Raw genomic sequence first — 12,085 nt, 5'->3', positions numbered from 1 at the left:
ACTCATTTATTCATTCAGTCACACACAAACATATATGTATATAAATATATGTATATATATATATATATGTATTTATGTATGTGTGTGTGTGTGTGTGGACGTATACATTCACAGAGGCTCACACAATACACATACATATTTCTATTTTCTCTCTCTATCTCTGTAGCTGTGTGCATATATATATATATATATATATATATATATATATATATATATATATATATATATATATATATATATGTATGTGTGTGTGTGTGTGTGTGTGTGTGTGTGTGTGTGTGTGTGTGTGTGTGTAGATATTCATATAATGTATTTAATAACGTATATAAATGCAACAATAATAATGATTACTTCTTAGATTGTTGTAAAATTGCAAATTTATAACGAGAAGATACAATCCAATGAACCAATGCCGGAAAGATGAAAGACAACACACCTCTCTCACGCTTTCTCCCTCACTCTTTATATGTATGTATGTATGTATGTATGTATGCATGTATGTATGTATGTATGTATGTATGTGTGTATAGAGAGAGAATTTAATAAGAGTTTGACTCAGTTACATGCAACATAAAGTCTCGTAGGCATGTAAAACATACCAAACTAGTCAGGCATCCGGAAACATGCCGGACGAATTAGGTTCGTTCAACGAGCTTACGAAACTTTACGTTGTATGGAGCTTAGTTGAGTGCCTCATTTTTCCCTTTTCGCACTCACTCGTGTACATATATATGTATATATATTACATGTATATGTATATATACGTCTGTATATATATATTTATATATATGTATGTATATATATATATATATTTATATATATATCTATAAATCATATATTAGCGCTTGCATCTATTTTGTTGACTCTCCAGATTTAATGGAGAGTCTACTAATTTAAATCTGAAGAGTCTACTAGAATAGATGCAAGCGCTAATATATGATTTATAAAAACATGTGACATATTAATAAAAATCTGTAAATCTACAACTATCCAGATATCTGAGTACCTTATTATTTTTCTAATATATATATATATATATATATATGTGTGTGTGTGTGTGTGTGTGTATGTACGAATCCTGAAAAAGAAGCTATCACAAGTGGTTTTGAAAGAATTTAAAAACTCCACTGGATATGTTTTGCTATATTTTTCAACATTGTTAATATTGAGAATTCATATGTCTTGAAGCTCTTCTAACAGTGAATATCTTGCTTTTAATTGCTCAACTATTGTGCCAAGAATTTTGTTGTTGGGCATTTTGTAGTGTTGTGGATCAATAGATTTATTCCTGGTTCTCTTTATTTGGATCGCTGTATCGATTCCGTATTTTCCTCTGGCGTTTCATTCAATATTGAAAAGTCATTCAATTTACACAATGTCAAGACTTTTAGTCTGCAGTATGTTAAATAAAACATCAATGAACAAATATATATATATATATATATATATATATATATATCACTAAATAAATACTTCTAATAATAACAATAACAACAACAAAAACAAAAACATAAAGCCAAGAGCAACAATAACAACAACAATAATAATAACCTCTCTATATAAAATTCTTTGTCTGTGTGTGTATTGCCTATGTATTCTCAAATGGCTTCACCAAATCAAATCAAATTTTACAAGGTAATAGTATTAGACCCCACGAGTGTCAACATGTAATTTTAATTTTCATTTGGATTACAACAATATAACATTTTCTCGAAAATAATCTTTCTATAGTCAACTATAGTACAGGACATTTTATATCATGATGACGACGACACATTTTGTATATGATTGTGTATGTGTCTGTCAGTGTGTGTAGCGTGTGTGTGATTTCGCGTTCGTTACGTAAAGGACATTTTATACCACGTATTATATTGAATTTAAGAGGCTTCAGTTTGCAGTCAAACTAAGTTTTGGTATTTTAATTAACAAATCTCAGAATCAGACCCTCAAGGCAGTTGGACTTCATCTCTCTACTACGTGCTTCTCGAACGGTCAACTCTATGTTTGGTTGCTTACGAGTTAGAAGCAGGAATAATTTATTCAGTTGGACACCAACAAAAAATCACACAATGAATATTATTTACTCTGATGTGCTTCAAGACTGACGGATTTTCATTTCATAATTCTATTATCACTACAATATGGGTATTTTTAGATAAAAATATACATGTTTTGAAATAATTATAAGCAAAAAATATCTTCATATTCATTATTTACTAATCTAAATGAGAACAGCACTAACCCGGGAAACACCGGGTAATTCAGCTAATAATAATAATAATAATAATAATAATAAGAAGAAGAAGAATCCTTTCTACTGGAGGCACAAGGCCTCAAATTTGGGGGAAGGGATTAAATCGATTACATCGACCCTAGTATGTAACAGGTACTTATTTAATTTAATCAACCCTGAAAGGATGAAAAGCAGAGTCGACCTCGTCGGAGTTTGAACTCAGAATGTGAAGACGGACAAAATGCCGCTAAACATTTGGCCCGGTGTGCTCATGATTCTGCCAACTCGCCGCCCTAATAATAATAATAATAATAATAATAATAATAATAATTAACACCAGGAAAACGGGATTTATAAATTGTGACAGAATCCAGTTGCAGAAATTAAAGTAGACTCATTCTGTGCATTAGGATACCCAGTGATTAAAAAAAAAAAAAAAAACTAATTAAGAAATCGCAATTTTCTTTTGTGGTATTAATTAGATGCAACGAATAATTCCATCTAGCTACTGTTGCTTTGGGAAATCTTTTTAACAATATAATTCCATGCATTGGCTCTTTTGTGTGATTTCGTGGAAAAAAAAAAAAGGTACCCAGTTCATTTGTTGTCGGAAAAAATATCTTTGGTATTCTTTTGTAGCAGAACATGCTCGTGAAAAAACTAAATTTAGCATATGGACACAACAATGAATAAAGATCGCTGATTCGTTTCTCCCTTACCTTTGACTGCAACTCATTTAATTGTCTTTCTATTGTAGCGGCACCTTCACAGGTTTGTGCAATTAATTTATTTTCACACCTCCACGTTTCGATGCTTTTAAAAAACACGTTTCAGATAAAGAATTTTACCGAACGATCTGCACTAAAGTTACTTCCTTAGCAACACCGTGTTTTGAACTATAATGCAAAACAGTTGACAGTTGTGAATAGTTCGATACATCGAACGTTTCAACTACAAGAAGAGCAACGGATTCAGCCCATTTAAGTTCGTTTTCTATTTGATTCGATGCCACCTTTTGAATCACATCGATCAAAATGATTCTTAATTCTGTTTCAGAGGCCAGAAAACGGAAAATCTATTTGCATGTTTACTCTTTTACTTGTTTCAGTCATTTGACTGCGGCCATGCTGGAGCACCACCTTTAGTCAAGCAAATCGACCCCAGGACTTATTCTTTGTAAGCCTAGTACTTATTCTATCGGTCTCTTTTGCCGAACCGCTAGGTGACGAGTACATAAACACACCAGCATCGGTTATTAAGCAAGGCTAGGGGGACAAACACACACACACACACACAGATATGCACCTATATATACAAGTAAACGTAGGTATGCACATACCTGTACGTATATATGCATATACTCATTTATTATTTGTTTTTATATATATATATACATATATACGACGGGCTTCTTTCAGTTTGACGCATTTTCAACTTTTTCTCGTTTATTTTTTCAATATATATCTGCGTATGTATGTGTGTGTGTGTGCGTGTTATTTCTTTACTACCCACAAGGGGCTACACACAGAGGGGACAAACAAGGACAGACAAACGGATTAAGTCGATTATATCGACCCCAGTGCGTAACTGGTACTTATTTAATCGACCCCGAAAGGATGAAAGGCAAAGTCGACCTCGACGGAATTTGAACTCAGAACGTAACGGCAGACGAAATACCGCTAAGCATTCCACCCGGCGTGCTAACGTTTCTGCCAGCTCACGTGTGTGTTTGTTTGTTTGTGTGTGTGTGTGTGTATGTGTGTTCTCACCAAATTGTTCACCCCAAATCTACAGTTGTTGAAAGCACGCAATCTGCAGTGCAATAAAATCGATCCCGCCTTCTTCGCGGTCAGGCAGTGGACATTATATACTTGAAGCAGAACTATTTAACCATATATTTAACTCAGTTTTATGGGCATTGAATTTTCCCCTACACCCTTCCTTGCTGCATATAAACCCGTGTGTGTCTATTTGTACGTATGCATTTATGAATATGCATATGTGGATGTGGGTACGTGTGTGCGTGTGCGTGGCTGGGAATAAACATAGTTTCTGAAATGCTTTAAGGTAGATAATATTCAAGTGTTCTATGAATAACGAACATCTAAGTTTGCAGAAGATGTTTGGTAAAAGATGTTAACAACATAAATACATACTTTATAGTTTTTTTTTTGCCTTTAAAAAAACATAGACAGTCAATTTCGATTTTGACTGCCTTGACACGACCTGTAAATTCTGACGCTTTTGTATATATTGATTACCGTCGACATAAATACATATATACATACGTATATATATATATATATGAAAGATTGGGGAGTGAGAGAGAGAGAGAGAGAGAAAATTAAGGAGTGGATGAGAGAGCTTGCGAGACAGTGGAGAAATATATAAAGAGATATGAAAATAGATCAGGAGAGAGATAAATTGACTGATGTCGAGAGATAAATTATCTATCTGTCTGCCTATCAATCTAACCTATCTATTTTTCTTTGTGTGTCCGTGTTGCGTTTAAGTCTAACTTCATGTCTGAACACCCGCTTATTATCCTATCTATCTATCTATTTACTTGTCTGTCTATCTACCTATCTACCTACCTACCTACCTATCTATCTACCTACCTACCTACCTATCTATCTACCTATCTACTTGTCTACCTACCTATCTACTTGTATACCTACCTACCTACCTACCTATCTACTTGTATACCTACCTACCTATCTATATACTTGTATACCTACCTACCTATCTATCTACTTGTATACCTACCTACCTATCTACTTGTATACCTACCTACCTATCTATCTATCTATCTATCTATCTATCTATCTATCTATCTATCTACCACCTTACAGACGAGGCCATTGAATCAACATACATCAATAGGCGCTTAAATGATTACTCTATTACTGGTCGTATTGTGGAACAGTTCCCAGAGGGCAACACTATATCAAGGTATTGATCGAGAACTGAAGACTTTCAAAAATGTCCCTTTCTCCCCTGCCACACTTCCAACCAACTTTATCTCGAGATTTATGTCACATCAGAAGTAGGAAAGACGTCTTTAGCACTGCGCGGTCGGTCAGAGGTGGGGATTTGTCCAGGAAGGTTCGTCACTGGTGTATTCGTTATAATAAACCTGCATGACTTATGTTAGAAATGCATATATTTAATATTCGCTCTCCCCTTCTCTTTTCTCTCTCTCTTTCTCCCTCTCTCTATTTCTCCACAAGCACAGACATTCACACAAACTCTCTCACACACACACACATACATTTGGCAGAAACGAGCTGGCAGAAACGTTAGCACACCGGGCGAAATGCTTAGCCGTATTTCGTCTGCCGCTACGTTCTGAGTTCAAATTCCGCAGAGGTCGACTTTGCCTTTCATCCTTTCGGGATCGATTAAATAAGAACCAGTTACGCACTGGGGTCGATATAATCGACTTAATCCGTGTTTGTCTGTCCTTGTTTGTCCCCTCTGTGTGTAGCCCCTTGTGGGTAGTAAAGAAATAACACACATACATTTGCTTGCAGATATAAACACAGCCACAAGCACTATCTTATATGTATGCATAATCATATATATAAAGCAAGCAAATACATATACATATAGGCGCAGGGGTGGCTGTGTGGTAAGTAGCGTGCTTACCAACCACATGGTTCCGAGTTCAGTCCCACTGCGTGGCATCTTGGGCAAGTGTCTTCTACTATAGCCTCAGGCCGACCAGCGGTATTTCGTCTGTCTTTACGTTCTCAGTTCAAATTCCGCCGAGGTCGACTTTACCTTTCATCCTTTAGGGGTCGATAAATTAAATACCAGTTGCGTACTGGGGTCGATCTAATCAACTGACACCCGCCCACCACCAAAATTTCGCGTCTTGTGCCGAGAGTATAAAAGAGTATATGTACTGTTATGCAAATTAGACTAAACAGTCTGCCTGGAAACACAGTATTGGATGTTCCAAATACATTTGGATGCCTGGCCACAATGGATTATCAGCGGAACACATTGTTGCATTCTGTTACAGGGATCTAATATTAGATCTCTGGAACGGAATGCAATCGATAAAGTGTTTCCTCGATAATCCATTGCAGTTAGGATGTTTTGGAGTTTATCTTCATTTTCTCCCTGTATTTGTTCTGTATATCATAACTAGAAACACTACTAAGTAGAGCGGTAGATTAACCGCTGGACTGGAACCTGATTGGACAATGATAAATTATTGTAATGAATAGAATGCACGTGGAGCTTCAACGCATTCAGCAGTAGTCGTACATTTAACTGTACACACAAGGTATATATATATATATATATATATATATATATATATATATATATATATATGCCTACACACACGCACAAACAACACATATACACATGTCTGTGTGTGTGTGTATATGTATATATATATGCATGCACTTAAATACCCACGTGTATTTATGCACAGGTGTAGAAGTTGAGTGAAATTCCCCAGTAAATAGCCCCCGCAATCACAAACGGAATGCGTGCACCAGAATAAGAAAGAGAATGAAAAGTGGAGAGAAAGAGATAGAAAAATTTAAAGAAGCGATAGAAGTGTGGCGAAAGAGAGAGAGAGAGAGAGAGAGAGAGAGAGAGAGAGAGAGAGAGAGAGAGGGAGGGAGGGAGAGAAGGGGAGAGAAAAGGGGATATATATATAGAGAGAGAGGGAGTGGGGCAGGGAGGGATGGTAAAGTTGGATTGGGAATTGGAAAGGAAGAAATTAGAAACGTAATGAGAGAACGAGAAAGTGTTCGTGTGTGAGAAATAATGAAGAAAGAGAAAAAGTTTTGAGATCCTGATATCAAAATTTTCTGTGTCCTTTTGTCAGTTAATTCTGTTATTAGATAAAAGCATCCCTGTGTTTTACAGATGCAGCATGTGACATGTGAATTTCCATTCGGAGCATTGTAGAAAGTATGGATGACTAGAATTTCTGATTAGGCTTTTATTTGATGTTGATAACGGTTGAAGTCGGATTTGAATAAGACAAAACAAAGAAATAAGCAAAAATATATACGGGAAATTGTACAAAGGAAGTCCTAAAACGAAGTAGGCCCCTGTCTTTTGCATCCATGATTTGATTTTGTTATTCTGAGAAGAGATGTACCTTTAACATTCCTAGGAATTCTTTATACAGAATGTTTTGCTGATGTAAGGGTAGTCGGGGAATTAATGGGAGATAACTACTGTAGGCATGAAGCATTTCGAGCCCGGAAAGATCTGGAATGATTCTGCTCTGGTGAATAAGGCAAATTACGATCGTATACTGTGCAGGATGATGGTGAGACACAAAGTTGTTACTCTGAATAGAAAGAAATTACGACAGAAACCACGTTTATGGTCGGGGTAAATATACGGCTAGAATGTTTACAAAAGCAGAAATCACCGTGGAAACACACATACATATATACATATATATGACGAGCTTCTTTCAGTTTCCGTCTACCAAATCCACTCACAAGGCCTTGGTCGGCCAGAGGCTATAGTAGAAGACACTTGCCCAAGGTGCCACGCAGTGGGACTGAACCCGGAACCATGTTGCTTGGTAAGCAAGCTACTTACCGCACAGCCACATAATGAAATATTGAAAACAAGCTAAAAAAATTGATTTCAAATTTTGTCACCAGGGCAGCGCCATTGGGGGAGGGTCGATTACATTGACCCCAGTGTTCATCTGGTGCTTATTTTATCGACCCCTGAAAGGATGAAAGGCAAAGTCAGCCATGATGGAATTCGAACTCAGAAAGTAAAGACGGGCGATACGCTGCTAAGCGTTTTGTCCGGCGTGCTAACGATTCTGCCAGCTCGCCATCGTAAATAGATGGAATTAAATATCCCAGTTTTTTTCTTTTGTCCAACAATCAGACAATTCTGTCATTGAACTGCTATATATTGCAATATCTCAGCACCAACTTAAGTAAAATGGCAGTACAATTGGATGGAGTGGTTACATCGGCTCATTATCTTTTCTCATACATATTCCACACCTGATACTTTATTTAATAACTGCATTACATTTAAGAAACCTTTTTCCCCATTACTCCAAGGAGAATTTCCATGGAAATATAATAGGAATGTTAAACGTTCATCCATCTATCGTCTATTAGCAATGAGTGGATGACAACAAAACCATAGCAGTAGAGCTTCACCCTGCTAGCAGGTTGTGGTTGCACAAAACTTTACAGGCCAAAAACACGTGTTTCAAGGCGGCGAGCTGGCAGAAACGTTAGCATGCCGGGCGAAATGCTTAGCGGTATTTCGTCTGTCTTTACGTTCTGAGTTCAAATTCCGCCGAGGTCGACTTTGCCTTTCATCCTGAGCAGAAAATGCTTGTCCAAGCTGCCAAGCAGTAGAACTGAACTTGAAACAATGTGGTTGGAAAGCAAGGTTTTTTACCACACATCCACGCCTGCATCATGTATACATGTAATTAAAGAAATCTACTTATATGTATATACACAGATGTGGAGGCACAATGGCCCAGTAGTTAGGGCGGCGGACTCGCGGTCATAGGATCGTGGTTTCGATTCCCAGACCGGGCGTTGTGAGTGTTTATTGAGCAAAAACACCTAAAGCTCCACGAAGCTTTGGCAGGGGATGGTGGCGAACCCTGCTGTACTCTTTCACCATAACTTTCTCTCACTCTTACTTCCTGTTTCTGTTGTGCCTGTAATTCAAAGGGCCAGCCTTGTCACACTCTGTGTCACGCTGAATCTCCCCGAGAACTACGTTAAGGGTACACGAGTCTGTGGAGTGCTCAGTCACTTGCACGTTAATTTCACGAGCAGGCTGTTCCGTTGATCGGATCAACTGGAACCCTCGTTGTCGTAACCGACAGAATAATATATATATATATATATATATATATATATATATATATATATATATATATATATATATATATATATATATATATATATATATATATATATATATATATATAAAATCTTTTAAGCATAACCTCCTCATATAGTGATTATTTTCTGGTTTAGTAAACTTATTGGAGAAACAGAAAACCTGTATCTCAAACAGTATCTTCCCCCATATGAATTGTGTTTATATTTGATCGAAATAGCAAAATGAAAAGTAGCTGGGGAGAGATAATCTTTAAGACACGCGCACACACAAACGAACATTGTAAATATCATTTTATAAATATGTATAGATATCATATTATGCATGTGTGTATAGGGATTATCTTGTATATTGAATGATAGAGTAAGGAAATGATGAATAGCTCCTATGTTATAATGCGTTTTGATTTTCAATAGGGACAAATATCAGTTTATGGATTTCTCAGGTTCGTTATTAAAGAAGCGAAGCAATTAATATACGATAAATAATGTGATACAAACTGCATTATACAATAGACTCTTAAATAAGCTAAACCATCTGTGTTTACCAGTATATTTCACGGCAATTGCTACATTTGCGAATTGGTTATATTTACCTGTTCACAAGGCTTCGTCGGCCGACATTGTGTAGATGTAAACACACCTGTAAAGCGGTCGAACGTGTGTTGTCAATTAAGCGTTAGAAGGCAAATACGTCAACACAACCTCAGAAATGCTTGTATTATTTTTTCACTATTTCGTCCAAGACATTGCGAGGAGGAAGATTACATAAAGATTCAAGCCTCACTTGATAGAACAACCAGTGTCAGTTCCAGAATGGCATTCTTGGAATATCGTTGGTTTGTTTTTTAAAATACGTCATTTTTCAAGAGAAAAATGCATTATAGAAACAAAGAAAAGGGGGAAAAAATCATTGTCGTGGGTGTGGGGTTAATTAGCTTTCTTTCCCAACTGTGGTCTTGGATTCAATCCCACGGCGTGACACCCTGGGCAAGTGTTTTCTATTATGACCCCATGATTATAGTTCCCGAATTAGTAGCAGGATGGACAAAAAAAATAAAGACCCAAAATTTGCGAGGCGAAAAGGTGTAATATTAACAAAAGTGTAGGGAAGTGTTGAGCGAGGGTGGTAGGAAAGCTGCCATAATAATAATGATAATAATAATAATAATGATAATAATAATAATAATGATAATAATAATAATAAGTTTAAAGTACGCACTTCCCGATTGTTATTCTTGGGTTGAATAATACCGGTATTATTTAATTTATTTGTAATTTTTTTGTACATGGTGTTTGGGGCCGAAGTTGGTCTGGTGTTGATAGATCGTGTGTTTACATGTACTGTGCGAGCAGTGGAGATGATATCCAGTTAAAATACAGCATTTCATTTGGAAAATAGAAATAAATTTCAATGAGTATTACTTACTCGGATATAGTCCAACCTTTTGTCAGCTATTTTTTGGCTCCATGCGATGTCTTTCCGATGTTTTTGGATAAATTTCGGAGCAGTGTTTTATCGCTCTCACATGTTAAACGTTACCGGTGTATCTTTGTTAAACGTTCCCGGTGTATCTTTGTTAAACGTCCCCGGTGTGTCTTGGGGATAATAATAATTATCTGACATGCTAAATAGATCTGAATGCGGATATAAATTTATCTGACATGCTAAATAGAAGTGAATGCGGATATAAATGTTACGGAAAAACAATCAGCCATCTTTTATATATGGATGACCTAAAACTATACGCTACAAATGATAAACAGCTGGAAACACTATGTACGTACGTATGTATGTATGTATGTATGTATGTATGTATGTATGTATGTATGTATGTATGTATGTATGTATGTGCGTGTGTGTGTATATGTGTGTGTAGGCTCAAAACGTAAAAGACTTTCTCACTTTCCCGAGCGTTAAACTAATTACACCTGTTTGTTGTTTATACACCTGTCTTCGTCTTCTGTTTTTCTGTAAATTTCAACTATGTATATATATATATATATATATATATATATATATACATATTCTCAGATTCACTTGCTTATTGAAGCGATCTCTCATTTTTTAAGTCCTTAAAAAGAACTCCGAAGGTTGGGTCTCCAACCCGGCCTTTTGCGATACCCTAAAGCCAGGAACTTTTCAGAATCCCCTCGTATATATATATATATATATATATATATATATATATATATATATATATTTGCACGCACGCACACACACACACACACACACACACACACACACACACACACACACACACACACACACATGATCAACTAGAAAAGTACTCAATCCAGTTAGAGGTAAATGTCATTTAATTTAAACTGTATTTAAAAATGTGCTGCTAGTACGTTCTTGCCATTGAAACACGTGGTCAGGAAAAATTTTTGAGGAGCAAGTCATGTCTCTAAGCAATCTTCAGCCACATATGAACCTTAAGGCCAACTGCACCCCAAATGCAATCAAGTGGAAAATCGGGGGGAAAATGTATGCCATATGTAAATGGATATAAGAAATACAGCTTATGCTGTGCTTAAAGATCGGACATTCTTTTTAGAGTCAATAATTCCACAACAACACTTAATTCCAGATCAGAAATTTTCAGCAAATGCAAGCATACGGGCAAATTTCTTTTGCCGAATTGAAAGACATCTACTTCCCCGGACTCAGCAGTTATCTCGCAACCTCGGAATCCTCTTCGTTGAATTATTCTACAACAAGTAGTTTAATTATGATTTCTACGGTCAAAGGCGACGTAAGTCTAATTTTCCTTCTTTCCTTTCCTTTCTTTTCCTTTCTTTTCCCCTGTTTATTTACTCTTTGTCTTTTCATTTCATTTTTTGCATCAACCTTCCCGTTTTTTTTTTCCGTGACTTCTCATGTGCCAGCGTCTTGATTTTCAGATAGAACAAACCATGTGATCAGAGCTTGACGATTGCATGGAGACACAAGGCACGATATAAGAATCTACCT

The 12,085-nt window shown here is 36.4% G+C and overlaps 2 long non-coding RNA genes across 2 annotated transcripts in view; one reads left to right on the top strand and one right to left on the bottom strand.

The window, feature by feature from the left end:
* Positions 1-10,713, bottom strand: part of LOC128248691 (uncharacterized) — a 141,500-nt gene extending 130,787 nt beyond the window's left edge. The window contains exon 1 of the long non-coding RNA XR_008264850.2: positions 10,538-10,713. This is a non-coding gene — a long non-coding RNA (uncharacterized LOC128248691). The remainder of the gene's footprint in view (positions 1-10,537) is intronic.
* Positions 1-12,085, top strand: part of LOC106873982 (uncharacterized) — a 42,079-nt gene that overhangs the window by 8,679 nt on the left and 21,315 nt on the right. Inside the window, exon 2 of the long non-coding RNA XR_001409946.3 lies at positions 11,703-11,867. This is a non-coding gene — a long non-coding RNA (uncharacterized LOC106873982). The remainder of the gene's footprint in view (positions 1-11,702; positions 11,868-12,085) is intronic.

The sequence above is a fragment of the Octopus bimaculoides genome, chromosome 9 (genome assembly GCF_046866305.1).
Source record: "Octopus bimaculoides isolate indiv1 chromosome 9, ASM4686630v1, whole genome shotgun sequence".
In the NCBI taxonomy this organism is placed as follows: domain Eukaryota; kingdom Metazoa; phylum Mollusca; class Cephalopoda; order Octopoda; family Octopodidae; genus Octopus; species Octopus bimaculoides.
Note: the sequence above shows the minus strand (reverse complement) of the source record. Positions and strands in the feature narration are given on the sequence as shown.